The sequence below is a fragment of the Staurois parvus genome, unplaced genomic scaffold, assembly GCF_062004578.1.
Source record: "Staurois parvus isolate SC_StPar_1 unplaced genomic scaffold, SC_StPar_1.0 ptg000233l, whole genome shotgun sequence".
Lineage (NCBI taxonomy): Eukaryota > Metazoa > Chordata > Amphibia > Anura > Ranidae > Staurois > Staurois parvus.
In genome coordinates this window covers 4,121,626-4,137,455 of record NW_028318029.1, presented here as the reverse complement: position 1 = coordinate 4,137,455, position 15,830 = coordinate 4,121,626, and positions in this window count along the sequence as shown.

Sequence of the window (15,830 nt, the reverse complement as noted above, 5' to 3'; positions counted from 1 at the left end):
GGGGAGCAAGCGGAGAATGGTCGGGGTCACAGGCCAGGTTCAGCAGGTAGCGGGCAGCGTGGTACAGAGGGTCAGGCAGAGGAGAATGGTCAGACAAGCCAGGGATCAGAGCAGGGTCAGCAGAGAATCAGACAGGAACAGAGAGCAGGAACAGGATACAGGGCCCAAGAGAAACACAACACCAAGGCAGAGTCTGCAGGTCTGAATGTCCCTTAAATACACCAGTATAATTAGTTCCAGGTGTTTGACTGGCTGCAAGGTTAAGTCTCTGATTGCTGGGAGCACCCGCTGGCCAGCCCTGGTACTGCAGCTCATAAGGCAGCTGAGTCCCACTATTGCTGGCCAGTCCATTCCTGACAGACAGCTAGCAGGGGATCTTCTCCCCCCACTAGCTGTCATAATTTAAAAAAACGTGGCCGTGCGTTGCTCTGCCCATTCGTCCATGTCATTCATTCACAGAGTTCTGTGAATGGGAAACTACAAGTACCGACAGCCTTTGCAGCTGTTGGCTTGTAGTTCTAATGACCCATGGCGCTGTTGAGCGCTCTGGTAGTTCATTGATTGTTTCTGTCAGTGTGAAATTGCCTACCCGTATGATTATTTTATGCCGCTTGCCGGATGTACATTATCTATTGCCGCCAGAAGTGACAACAGCTATCATCTTAGGTCATCAGGGCCATCCATGCGTCCTCCTGACCACCTTGGAAACCCAAGATAGCCCTGGAGTACCTGGAGACACACACCATAGTCCCCTCGGCAACCGCCCACCCACAGGAGCAAGTAGAGCATGGCTGCTGGAATTCCCCCATAACTCTTCACACCCAGGCAAAATCCAGCAAAATAACAAGGAAAGCCCTCAAGTGAAAAGGGAGGACTCAGTCCAGAGCTGTCACCTTACCACTCTGAGGGGGAAGCCCAATGACCACAATCACCAGTCCTAAAGGATACTATAACAAATGTTATGATGTGTAACATTAGGAGATAGCCGGACAGATTGGGGTAGGGAGTTCCATACGATGGCAGAAGCTCGGGAGAAGTCCTGGAGGCGAGCATGGGAGGAGGTGACACGGGAACTAGAAAGATACTCTCCCTTAACCCAAAGCTGCTACTCACGAAGAAGAATTAGAGGATGCAGATGTATGCTGGGTGTTGTATTTAGACCCTGTGTACAAGGTGGAAGGTACCGATGCACTGTCCAGCCCCACTGCCAGCAGCCTACCAAGCTCTAGGAGAAGCTGACAGCTGCTGCAGCTGGATGGTGCACTGAGTGGTACTTCTGTTTAGCACAGTATGCACCCAGGAATGAATGCCCAGAACGCAGACTGCTTGCATCCTGGACATTCAGCTCTTGGCGCATACTGCCCTAAATGTGAGCACCGTCATGCAATGGCAGCTTTCAGCTTCTTGTAGTATGACAGGCTGCGGCGGGGCTGAGCAGTGTGCCTGTAGCTTCTACTCCCAGTTAAACACCAGAGCCTCATGCACCATGGCTAAACACCCAGTGAGCATGAGGTCTGAAGCACACGCATGGACATACAGTATTCCCAAATGCATGTTTAAATGCATCTGAAGTAGCAATTGTAGGTTGTAGCCACAAAGGACTTCCAGCTAACTTAGCACCTTGACCTCACATGCCCCGCGCACCCAAGAGGTGCCAGCTACCCTTCGGATGTGACTAGCAAAGGGGCAGGGCCAATGAGAAGTGATGCCATAGGAATCACTTGACACACACTAGGGTAGAACATGGGAAAGATGGCTGTCAGCCAAGAATGGCATCTTCCGTGTTCTACTGTATGCAAGGCATGAGAACTCACTGCACTTGACCTTCCAATGTTCTGTTCACAGCCTGACCCGACATTCTACTAAAAGTTTTATCATACGGGTTCATGCACATGGCCAAACAGGGGCTGTACATTGACGGCTAAGCTCAGACTACTACATGTTGAGTACGAGAACAAAATTGCGTACTTTCTAGACAAGAACAGAAACACATCTGCTAACGCGCACTGCCCTACAGGCAACATATGTGCACAGTCAGTTGCATCTGTAGGTGTGAACCTAGCCGAAGTGGGTGAAGATGTAGCGGCTGCAGTTACACTCGCATTTTGAAAATCTGACACATGGATGGGAGCAAGTGCATGAATCTGAACACAGACACAGTGAATTCAGACCTGTGTACCTACTCCCACCTGCATGTCAGATTTTGGCATGCAATTGTGTCCGTGCAACTGCTGCGTCTGCATCCAGTTTTAATGCTGCCTGTATACACAGCAAAAAGTGGCTCAGCACAGACGACGGGCCTCACGCCCATCTGAATGAGTCCTACGTACGCAGACTCTACATGCTGTACAGCCCCTGTTCAGCCATGTGCATGTAGCCCACCCCCACAGAAGCCGCTAGCTTGGTAATTCTTCTGGACTTATTTTTCTTTCACTGAACCGAGTGGTGTAATACCTTGACCAGTCTGTCACAGACTTAACACAAAGAAACCACACCAGTTTAAAATGACCTTGCATAAATTAAAGGTAAGTGAGTCAAAGAAGAAAAGGTTATATAACTATAATCACAACCTTGTGATAATGTATTACTATGCAATTCAGTCACAAAACAGATTGGAGATTTTTTTTTCTTAATTGTGACTGGGTCCAGATTCCACCATGTTTATAAGTTGACCTGTACCAGGACCACCAGGAGTCCAAACAGAGTAGCTAAAAGAATGTCAAAAATAAAAAAACATCTTCAGGGATCTAAGCTACCTAAATGACTTAGGAATGGAATGGCCTGGTTCTCTGGAGGCCTTTGACACACATAAAAAAAACATCTTTAATAAAATAAATAGAGAGACAAGTGCTTATAACCACTTGCCCTCTGGAAAATGTACCCCCCTTCTTGACCAGGCCGTTATTTGCTATGCGGCACTGCGCTACTTTAATTAACTGACAATTGCAAAGTCATACAACACTGTAAACAAATGAAGTTTGAATATTTTTTTTCACACAAATAGAGCTTTCTTTTGGTGGTGTTTGATCAATACTGGATTTTGTATTTTTTTGCGCTATAGATGAAAAAAGACCGACAATTAATAAAAAAAAACAATATTTTTTACTTTTTAATAAAAATATCCAATAAAAATGTTTTTAAAAAGTAATATTTCTTCATAAATTTAAGCCAAAATGTATTCTGCTACATGTCTTTAATAAAAAAAGAATCCCAATAAGTGTATATTAATTGGTTTGCCTGAAAATCATAGTGTCTACAAACAATGCTATATATACTGCAATTTTTATTTATTTTTTTTTTACTAGTAATGGCGATCAGTGACTTTTAGCGGGAATGTGATAGTACGGCGGGCATTCTGACACTAACTGACACAGACAGTAACACTAATACATTGATCAATGCTAATAAAAAGCACTGTCACTGTACTAATGACAGGGAGGGTAGGAAGGGGTTAACATCTGGGTTGATCAAAGGGTTAACTGTATGTTAGGGATTGCTTTCACTGTTTACTGTCTGGTGTTTTACTACAGGATGTGATGTTTTTATCTCCCTGCTTTGCACAGCTCCACTACTCCCACCTAGCCCAAACTGACTTGGGGGGAAGTAGCGCACTCAATCTTGGACTTATAAAGTACAGCAGAAGGGAATAATGAGCATCAAGGTGCTGCGGACGCCACACCATGTGCACCCCCCAGTATTCCTATCATGCCCGATCTGACTTGGAGGGAAGTAGCGCACTCAATGCTGGACTTGCACAGTTACAAGCGTCAAGGTGTTGAGGTTTCCAGGCTGTGCACACAGCCTCAGTAATATTACCACGTCAGACCTGACGTGGGGAGAAGTAGCGCACTAAATCCTGGACTTACAAAGTTTGGCGGAAGGGGATGATGAGCGTCAAATTGGTGCATTCACCATGCCTTGTGCACCCCCCAGTACTGCCACTGCTCCAGACATGACCTGGGGGGAAGTAGTGCACTCAATGCTGGAGTTACAAAGTTTGGCAGAAGAATATTAGAAGCATCAAACTGCTGCATTTGCCAGGCCGTGCACACCACCCCTGTACTCCTACCACGCCTGTCCTGACTTGGGGGGAAGTAGCGCCCTCAATCCTGGACTTACAAGGTCGATGGAAGGGGATGACGAGCATCAAGTTGGTGTGTTGGTCACACCGTCTGCACCCCTCAGTACTCCCATCATGCCAGATCTGACTTGGGAGGAGGTAGAACACTCAATGCTGGACGTACAAAGGTCAGCAGAAGAAATTACAAGCGTCAAGTCAGGCCATACGCCTGGGAGGAGGTAGCGCACACAATGCTGGACTTACAAAGGTCAGCAGAAGAAATTACAAGCATCACGCCAGGCTGTATGCACAGCCCCAGTACTCCCACCACGCCTGACCTAACTTGGGGGGAAGAAGTGCACTCAATATTGGACTTATGAGGTTCAACAGAAGGCGATGACGAGCATCAAGTGGATGCATTCACCACATCGTGTACACCTCAGTGCTTCCACCACACCCGACTTGACTTAGGGAAAGTAGCGCACTCAATGCTGAACTCACAATGTTCAGCGAAAGAAATTAAGGGCATCAAGGTGCTGCAGTTGTCAGGCTGTGCACACAGCTTCTGTACTCTCAGCACGCCTGACCAGACTTGGGGGATAGTAGCACAAACTATACTGGATATATAAAGTTTGGTGGAAGAAAATTACAAGCATCAAGGTGCTGTGGTTGCCAGGCCATGCGCACAGCCCCAGTATTCCCACCATGCCCGACCTAACTTGGGGGGGAAGTAGTGCATTCAATTCTGGACTTACAAAGTTCAGTGGAAGGGAATGACAAGCGTCAAGTGGGTGCGTTCGCTGCACCATGTGCACCCCTAAGTGCTCCCAACATGCCCAACCTGACTTGGGGGAAGTAGTGCACTCAATGCTGGACTTACAAGGTTCAGAAGAAATTACAAGTATCAAGGTGCTGCGTTTGCCAGGCCATGCGCACTGGCCCAGTACTTGAACCACGCCTGACCTGACTTTGGGGGAAGTAACGTAATCAATCCTGGACTTATAAAGTTTGCCATAAGAGAATGATAAGCATCAAGTTGGTGCATTTGCCACGCCTTCTGCACATTTCTGGCGGAAGGGAATGACAAGCGTCACGTTTGTGTGTTGGTCACGTTGTGTGCACCCCCCAGTACTCCCATCGTACCCAACCTGACTTGGGAGGGAATTAGCACACTCAGTGCTGGACTTACAAACTTCAGCGGAAAGGGATGACGAGCTTTGGGTTGGTGACTTGGTCAAACTGTGTGCGCACCCCCCAGTACTCCCACCGCGCCCAGTATGACTTAGGAGGGAAGTAGAGCACTCAATGATGGGCTTAAAAAGTTCAGCAGAAGACTTTAGAAGCATCAAGCTGCTGCATTTACCAGGCCGTGTACACTGCCCCAGTACTCCCACCACGCCTGACCTGACTTAAGGGGAAGTAGCGCACTAAATACTAGACTTGAAAAGTTTGGTGAAAGGGGATGATGAGCGTCAAGTGTGTGCATTCACCACACCTTGTACACCCTCCAGTATTCTCACCGCACCCAACCTGACTTGGGGGGAAGTAGGGCACTCAATACTGGACTTACAGATGAGGATGACAAGCATCAAGTTGCTGTGTTGGCTACGCCGTGTGCACCCCCTAGTACTCCCACCGTGCCCAATCTGACTTGGGGGAAAGTAGTGCACTCAATACTGGATTTACATAGTTCAGAGTTAGAAATTACAAGTGTCAAGGTGCTGCAGTTGCCAGACCGTGCGCAGAGGCCCAATACTCACATCATGCCCAACCTGACTTGGGGGGGAAGTAGCGCACTCAATGCTGGACTTACAAAGTTTAGCAGAAGAAATTACAAGCCTCAAGGTGCTGCAGTTTCCAGACCCTGCGCACAGCTCCAGTACTCTCACCATGTCCGACCTGACTTAGGGGGGAGTAGTACACTCAATCCTAGACTTACAAAGCTCGGCGGAAGGGGATGATGAGCATTAAGATGGTGTGTTGGCCACACCATGTGCACCCCTCAGTACTCCCACTGCGCCTGATCTGACTTAGGGGGAAGTATCGCACTCAATGCTGGACTTGCAAAGTTTGGCGGAAAAAAGATGCCGCGTTTACCAGGCTGTTGCCACTAAATCCTAGACTTATGAATGCTGGAAGGGGAAATAGCGCATTCAGTGCTGGACTTACAAACTTCAGCGGAAAAAGATGATGAGCCTAAGTTGGTATGTTGGCCATGCCGCGTGCACCCTCCCTGTACTCCTACCCTGCCCAATCTGACATGGGGGGGAAGTAGCGCACTCAATACTGGACTTACAAAGTTCAGCGGAAGAACTTTCAATTGTCAAGGTGCTGCGGTTGCCAGGCCATGCACACACACCTAGTACTCCCACCATGTCCAATCTGACTTGGGGGGGAAGTAGCGCACTCAATGCTCGACTTACAAAGATCAGCGGAAGAAATTACAAGCGTCAAGGTGCTGCGGTTGCCAGACCGCGCACAGAGGCCCAGTACTCCCACCATGCTCAACTTGACTTTGGGGGGAAGTAGCACACTCAATTCTGGACTCACAAAGTTCAGCAGAAGAAATTTCAAGCCTCAAAGTGCTGTGGTTGCCAAACCCTGAACACAGCCTCAGTACTCCCACCACACCCGACCTGACTTAGGGGGAAGTAGTGCAGCCAGACCGCGCACAGAGGCCCAGTACTCCCACCATGCCCAACCTGACTTTGGGGGGAAGTAGTGCATTCAATCCTGGACTTACAAAGCTTGGCGGAAGGGCATGACGAGCATCAAGATGGTGTGTTGGCAACACCGTGTGCACCCCTCAGTACTCCCACTGCGCCCGATCTGACTTAGAGGGAAGTAGCGCACTCAATGCTGGACTCACAAAATGCAGCGGAAGAAATTACAAGCGTTAAGGTACTGTGGTTGCCAGGCTGTGCGCAAAGCCCTAGTACTCCCACCACGCACAACCTGACTTGGGGGAAGTAGCGCATTCAGTCCTGGACTTGCAAAGATTGGCGGAAAAAAATTAGAAGCATCAAGCTGCTGCGTTTTCCAGGCCATGTGCACTAAATCCTAGACTTATGAATGCTGGAAGGGGAAATAGCGCACTCAGTGCTGGACTTACAAACTTCAGCGGAAAAGGATGACAAGCCTAAGTTGGTATGTTGGCCACAATGCGTGCGCCCCCCGTACTCCCACCCTGCCCAATCTAACATGGAAGAAAGTAGCGCACTCAATGCTGGACTTACAAAATTCAGTGGAAGAACTTTCAATTGCCAAGGTGCTGCAGTTGCCAGGCAATACGCTCACACCCAGTACTCCCACAACGCCCGACCTGACTTGGGGGGAAGTAGCGCTGAACAGAAGGTTCCGCGGAAGAAATTAAGGGTGTCGAGGTGCTGTGGTTGCCAGGCTGTGTGCACAGCCCCAGTACTCCCACCATGCCCAACCTGACTTGGAGGGAAATAGCACACTTAATCCTGACTTACAAAGTTCTGCGGAAGGGGATGATGAGCGTCAAGGAGCTGTGGTTGCTGCTGAACTTGCAAAGTTTGGCGGAAGAAAATTCCAACGTCAAGGTGCTGCAATGTCCAGGCCATGTGCACAGCTCCATTACTCCCACCAAGCCCGACCTGAATTGGGGGGGAAGTAACGCACTCAATCCTGGACTTACAAAGTTTGGCGAATGGTGAAAGTGAGCGTCACAGTGCTGTGGTTACCACACCGTGTGCACCCCCCAGTACTCCTACCGTGCCTGATCTGACTTGGGGGGAAGTAGTGCACTTAATGCTGGACTTACAAAGTTCAGCAGAAGAAATTACAAGCATCAAGGTGCTGCGGTTTGAAGGCCATATGCAAAACCCCAATACTCCCACAATGCCGACTTGACTTTGAAGGAAGTAGCGTAATAAATCTTGGACTTGAAAAGTGGATGATGAGCATCAAGTGTGTACATTCGTCATGCCTTGTACACCCCCCAGTACTATCACTGTGCCTGACCTGACTTGGGGGGAAGTATAGCACTCAATGCTGGACTTACAAAGTTCTGAGGAAGGGGATAACAAGCGGCAAGTTGGTGTGTTTGTCACGCCAAGTGCACCCTCCAGTATTCCCACCACGCTCGACCTGACTTAAAGGGAAGTAGAGCACTCAATGCTGGACTTACAATGTTCAGCAGAAAAATTTAGAAGCATCAAGCTGCTGCATTTGCCAGGCCATGCACACTGCCCCAGTACTCCCACCACACCCAACCTGACTTAAAGGGAAGTAGAGCACACAATCCTGGACTTACAGAGTTCAGCGGAAGGTGATGACGAGTGTCAAGTTGGTGTGTTGGCCACACTGTGTGCACCCTCTGCCTTTGGGGTAAGTAGCGCACTCAATGCTGGGCTTACAAAGTTCAGCGGAAGAAATTACAAGCGTAAAGGTGCTGCGGTTGCCAAGCCATTGAGCACAGCCCCAGTATTACAACCACGTCCGACCTGACTTGGCTGGGGGAGTAGCGCACTCAGTCATAGACTTTCAAAGTTCGACAAAAGAAAATTAAAAGCATGCACACCGCCCCAGCTTTCCCACCACGCCCAACTTGACTTGGGGGGGAAGTAGCACTGGACTTAAAATGCTGGACTTACAAAGTCCAACAGAAGAAATTAAGGGCATCAAGGTACTGTCGTTCACAGGCCGTGCACACAGCACCAGTACTCCCACCACGCCCAACCTGACTTGGGGAGAAGTAGTGCATTCAATCTTGGACTAGCAAAGTTCAGCAGAAGAAAATTCCAACGTCAAGGTGCTGCAATGTCCAGGCTGTGTGCACACCTCCATTACTCCCACCAAGCCCAACCTGACTTGGGGGGGGGGGGGGAGTAGTGAAGGGGGAGTAGCGCACTCAATCCTGGACTTTCAAAGTTTGGCAGATGGGGATGATGACTGTCAAGGTGCTGTGGTTGTGTAAGGGATTTCCGGGAAGACGAACCGCGATTGTAAATGCGCGATCACACACACGTACACGCACGGCGAAGATTGGAGCCAGACGGCCTATTTAAGGAGTGTCTCTGTTCATGTTCAGTGCTGACTGGTCTTCAGCTCCCCTGTGTCCTGCTTGTTCCTGTATGATTCCTTTGTTGCTAACCCGGCTTGTTCCTCACCTGACTCTGATTGCTTTCCTGATACTGGTTTCTGACTTTGGCTCTGTTACTGACCTTGGCTTTTCCTCCTGATTCTGTACCGTGCTGCCCGATTGTTGATGACCCTGGCTTTTCCATGACACTGCTCCCGTCTCTTGTTCTCACTACCTACCTTGCTCTGCTGCACGCCCGGCAATCTACCAAACCTGCTCTGCCTGCTACTCCTGTGCCAAAATCAGAGGATCTTCAGCCTTCCAAGGTATTCATCTGCAAGAGCTGCACACAACTACTGGCACTCTTGTTCCCCTGGGTCCTAGACTCCCTCTGTTTCAACCTCAGCGGGGTCAGGGCTAGTGACACAAGTGAGGCCAACCTCGTCAATTCAGTCTCCCATCAGGTACGTGACAGTACCAGTCAGCCAATGATGGAGTCTGAAAGGGAGGCCTCGCAACTGGGGGACATTCACCAATCCATAACTACCTTGTTTAACGTGATACATGACCTACAAAAAAACTTCGAACACCTGGAGAGTAAGATGCGAACTGACTCTAATGTCCTCACAGACACAGTTCTCACGGTAACCTTTGATGCAGCCACTCAAACAGAGACCAGTATGATCCTTAAAAACCTCGGTCCTACCGGAACCCCGGGTGCCTACGCCTGAGTTCTTTACAGGAGATCGACGGAAGTTCAGGCCCTTTCGTAGCTCCTGTGAGTAATATTTTTTCCTGCTCCCCAAGGACCATCTCTTCACCAAATACTAAAGTGGGGTTTATCATCACACTTCTCCGAAATGAACCTCAGTCCTGGGCATATCATCTCCGTGAACAACATGATCCAGCCCTAACTTCAGTGGACTCATTTTTTTCAGCAATGGCACAAATCTATGCTGATCCCTTGCGGTGCCAAACCGTGGAATCTATGCTCAGTAAGCTACAGCAAGGCCAAAGGCCTGTGGAATATTGTCTGACTCACTGTACTCCAAAAGAGACAAGTGTGACAACTCCTCTTCTCAGTATTCACTCTGATCCTGAGACCATGAAACTCGTTCCTGTGGCATATCACGAGTATCTGGACGTATTCAATAAAAAGAGTGCCAACACCCTTCCTCCTCATCGCCCCTATGACTGTTCGATTGAGCTACTGCCCGGCGCCAAAATTCCTTTCGGTAGAATTTACCCCTTATCTGAAGTCGAATTAGAGGTCCTCCGGGAGTATATAGACGAACGTCTGGAAAAAGGGTTTATTCGGCCTTCTACATCACCAGCAGGAGCCGGCATCTTCTTTGTGGAGAAAAAGGATTGCACTCTGAGACCTTGTGTAGACTACCGTGATCTAAACAAAACAACGGTCAAGAACCGTTACCCCCTTCCTCTGATCCCCAAATTATTTCAAAGGCTGCGAGGAGCGCGTTTTTCTCAAAATTGGACCTGAGGGGCGCTTACAACCTAGTGAGAATTTGGGAGGGTGACGAATGGAAAACGGCCTTTCGAACCCGATTTGGGCACTTTGAATATCTGGTAATGCCCTTTGATCTCTGTAATGCCCCAGCAACCTTCCAACACCTGGTAAATGATATATTTCGGGACTATCTGGATCTATTTCTAATCATTTATCTGGACAACATCCTGGTTTTCTCCTGTTCCATAGAAAGTCATCGGGATCACGTAAAAAAGACTCTAGATAGACTACGCCAGCACCGCCTCTAGGCAAAGGTCGAGAAATGTAAATTCGAGAAGCAATCAATCCAATTCCTTGGGCTGGGCTTGTGATCACTTCTGAAGGCATCTCTATGGACCCCCAAAAGGTGTCCACCGTCTTAGAATGGCCCATTCCAGGAGACAGGAAAGAAGTACAGCGCTTTATAGGGTTCGCAAATTTCTATAGGAAATTTATCAAGGACTTCTCTGGAATCATCGCACCAGTGACACAGCTCACCAGGCAGCATATTCCCTTCAAGTGGACTCCTCAGGCCCAAACAGCCTTTGAGCAATTAAAAACCATGTTCACGTCCACACCTATCCTGAAGCATCCAGACCCTGCTCTAGCCTTTGTCCTTGAAGTGGACGCTTCGGAGAATGTGGTAGGAGCCATTTTGTCACAAAGACAGGGACTCAAATCTCTCCTGCACTCTGTCACTTTCTTCTCCCGAAAATGAAGTGTTTCTGAAAGGAATTATGATGTGGGAGACAGAGTTACTAGCCATCAAGGCAGCATTGGAAGAATGGTGCTACTTACTGGAGGGAGCATCCCATCCTATTCTCATCTTCATGGATCATAAAAACCTAAAGTACCTGAGAACAGCAAAATTCCTAAGGCAACGACAAGCAAGATGAGCACTATTTTTCTCGCACTTCGTCTTCCATCTGACTTACCGTCCTGGATCATAAAATGGTAAACCCGACGCACTCTCCCGTATGTTTCCCAACCCAATTGTGCAGTCTGAACCCGACACGATTTTACCAGCCAAAAACTTCTTACTTCTCCAGACACACCTTGTAACGCATATAAGAGAAGTCGTGGATAATCGTCCACCTCCCATAAATATGTACCTGCAATTAAAAGATGGTCTGTACTTCCACAAGGAACAAATCTTTGTGCCCGAAGAACTTCGGACTCTTGTTCTCCAGAGATGTCACGACCATACCTTAGCAGGTCACTGTGGGATTCACAAGACTTCAGATTTGGTCTCTCGCTCTTTCTGGTGGCCAAACGCAGTAAAGGATTGCCAGGACTATGTGAGATCTTGCACAGTCTGCCTGAGGAGCAAGTCTGATAAAGCCAAGACTTGGGGCCTGTTGGAATCCTTGCCCGTACCGGAAAAACCTTGGAGCATGATCTCCATGGACTTTATTGTTGAACTTCCGCCATCTGAGGGATTCACCACTATTTTTGTAGTAATTGATCGCCTGTCCAAGATGGGCCACTTCATTCCCTTGAAAGGGACTCCTTCTGCCACAGAAACTGCTTCCACTTTCATCAAGGAGATCGTAAGACTACATGGCGTTCCCCTGAATATTGTGCCTGATCGAGGAGTGCAGTTCACATCCAAATTTTGGAAAGCTCTGTGTGAGACATTAGAGATCGAGTTATGCTTTTCCTCTGCTTATCACCCGCAAACAAATGGACAAACGGAAAGGAGCAATATCTCTGATGCTTCTCATATTCACAGGATGACTGGGCATCACTCCTTCCTTTAGCAGAATTTGCGTACAATAACTCCATCCATTCCGACACCAAGCAATTTCCCTTTTACGCTAACTACGGATACCATCCCTCCTTTCTTCCAGAAATACCAGTGGAGGCCGCTGTTCCGGCGGTACAAGAGAGGATGGAGTTCCTCAGGAGGAACGGTGAAGTGTTACAGAAGACAATTTCTGAAGCTCAGACGAGCAACAAAAATGTTTTTGACAGGAACAGAAGGTGCAACTTGAAACTGAAACAAGGGGATAAAGTCTGGCTGTCCACGACTAATCTGAAATTAAGTTGTCCGTCAAGGAAGCTTGGTCCAAGATACCTGGGACCATTTACCATCAAGAGAAGGGTTAACCCTGTGGCGTTTAAATTGGAACTACCGGATAACATGAGGATTCACCCGGTATTCCATTGCTCTTTGTTAAAACCACACATCCCAAGTGGGTTTCCCAACCGGAATTCGGGGGCACCTGCTCCACTGCTGGTTGAGGGAAATGAGGAATACAAGGTTGAGGCTATCTTGAATTGTAGGAAGAGGAACGGACAGACCCAGTTCCTCATCAAATGGAAAGGTTATGGACCAGAGGATAATTCCTGGGAACCATCCACTAATGTCCATGCCCCACGGATACTTCAAGCCTACCTCCATCGTCACCCTGAAAAACGAGCCCTAGTGGGCATCCGGAGGCTGCCCCTAAGGGGGGGATTTCCGGAAAGACGAACCGCGATCAAAAATGCGCGATCGCGCACACGCACGGCGAAGATTGGTGCCAGACGGAGTGTCTCTGTTCATGTTCAGTGCTGACTAGTCTTCAGCTCCCCTGTGTCATGCTTGTTCCTGTAGGATTCCTTTGTTGCTGACCTGGCTTGTTCCTCACCTGACTCTGATTGCTCTCCTGATACTGGTTTCTGACTTCGGCTCTGCTACTGACCTTGGCTTTTCCTTCTAATTCTGTACCGTGCTGCCCGACTGTTGATGACCCTGGCTTTTCCATGACACTCCTCCTGTCTCTTGTCTTCACTACCTACCTTGCTCTGCTGCACGCCTGGCAAGCTACCAAACCTGCTCCGCCTGCTACTCCTGTGCCAAAATCAGAGGATCTTCAGCCTTCCAAGGTATTCATCTGCAAGAGCTGCACACAACAACTAATGGCACTCTTGTTCCCCTGGGTCCTAGACTCCCTCTGTTTCAACCTCAGCGGGGTCAGGGCTAGTGACACAAGTGAGGCCGACTTCGTCAATTCAGTCTCCCATCAGGTACGTGACAGGTTGCCACACCGTGTGCACTGCCAGTACTCCTAAGTAGTGCACTTAATGCTGGACTCACAAAGTTCAGCGGAAGAAATTAAAAGGGTTGGGGGTGTGTCCCAGATGGTGATCGGAGCGGATGCTTAGAGAGAGAGCTCTGCCGCCTCTCGCTAATATCCGTCTCCATCCTGGGGATAGCGAGGTCCCGCTGATATCGGGGACCCCTGTGGACATCTGCTGCTAGCCGGAGAGGGGATCAGGGTCGGATTGACCCCCTGTCCGAAGTCCCGGTGGATTGTGGCCTATGACGCCTGTCGCGGCCTACACGAGGCCTCCTCTACATCCAAGAGCGGAACCGGCAGCTTGGCTCCCGCTGCCATTGAGGATCTGGGTCGGATTGACCCCCATCAGTGGACCAGGAGGATCGTGGCCTACAAAGCCTGTCGCGGCCTATGCAAGGCCCGGACCTGGCCTGTACTGCATCCAGGCGCGGTGGCCAGTGGCTTAAATCCTGGATGGATGAGCTGCTACCTGGGGGAGCATGGTGCCCTCTGTTGCCCCTACATCCCATGCTGAGGCCCGAAATCCGGTCAGGGCCTGCACTTAGTGGAGTCTATGTGCTCTTCCCAGGGGAGAGGAGGATCGGCCTACCAGGCACTTATACCCCCTTCCTGCCCAGGGCAATTTTCAGCTTTCAGCGCTGTCGCACTTTGAATGACAATTGCGTTGACATGCAACACTGTACCCATATGAAATTTTTATCATTTTTTCACACAAATAGAGCTTTCTTTAGGTGGTATTTAATCGCCACTGGGTTTTTTTTTTTTGCACGATAAACAAAAAAAAGCAAAACATTTTAAAAAAAAAGTTTTTTCTTTGTTTCTATTATAACATTTTGCAAACAGGAAATTTTTCTCCTTCACTGATGTGCATTGATGAGACTGCACTGATATGCAGCACTGATGGGCACTGATGCGGTGGCACTGATGAGATGGCACGGATAGGTGGCGTTGATAGGCAGCACTGATGATGCTGCACTGATGGGTGGCACTGCAGGGTACAGGTGGGTGGCACTAATGGGCATAGGTGGGTGGAACTGCTATGCACAGGTGGGTGGCACTGCTAGGTGGCACTGCAGGGCACAGGTGGGCGGCACTGATGGGTACAGGTGGACGGCACTGATGGGCAAGGGTGGGTGGCACAGATGGGTGGGCACTGATCATCATTGCAATGATGATCAGTGCTGATCACTTCTCTGACAATTGCCAGTTATCGGTAATACTTTCCTCACGCTGTGAGGAAAGTGCAGCCGATAATCAGCAACTGTATTTACCCAGTGATCTACAGTGTCATTGGACACAGCTGTTCACGTGGTAAAAGGCTGCCATGATTATCCCGTGATCAGCTGTGTCCATAGGTAAAAAATTTGCATTGATTATTTTTTTGTTGCAGGAACCTGTAAAGTATTGCATCAGTGAACAGTAGATGGCTAGAGCCATGCAGGTCTGCTGCAGATCTGTCAGTATAAATTTTTACATGTATGAAATGTACAAGCAAGCAGATATACTGACAGGAAGACTCAATGAACTAGTAGTGTGCACCACAGCACCGTGGTAGTTGAGAACCACAAGCTGACAGCCACTAAGGATGTGGAGACTTGTAGTTTCTCATTTACAGAACACAATGAATGAGTGAGGTGAGTAAAAGTAGCTCTTAATCTGTACCTTTTCGGGTCCCTATCTGGGGCCGTGCTTTGCACACACACAGCCCCCGGTATTCTCTCCAGATCAGGAGGTGATACGATCTTTCCTACAAAAGGTTTTCCCACAATAATCGGCATAATTTCCTATCCTGACAGGAGATCCTACAAAACACATCTACGCTCTGCCGCCTCTGAGCTCTAATAACAAGTCAGCTAACCCGCATGCCACAGTCCACCAATCACAGAGCAGAACAGTTAGCGTCACTGGTTGCTCTAGCGACTGGAAACGCGTGGAAAATGAACCTCCCCAAGGAAAGCAGGCTGGCTCGCGCATGCGCAATGTTTTCCGAGGTCGATTGTGTACATTTTTACCTTTATTTTCTTTCTCTTCGTAAGGACCTTTTTTGGCATTGCTGTTCTGCCTGCATTCGGGCTGTTGTACAGAAATATGTCCCTAAACAAAAGTTTACGGAAAATAAAAGAAACTCCTCCCTGCTCTTCTCCGTTTGCT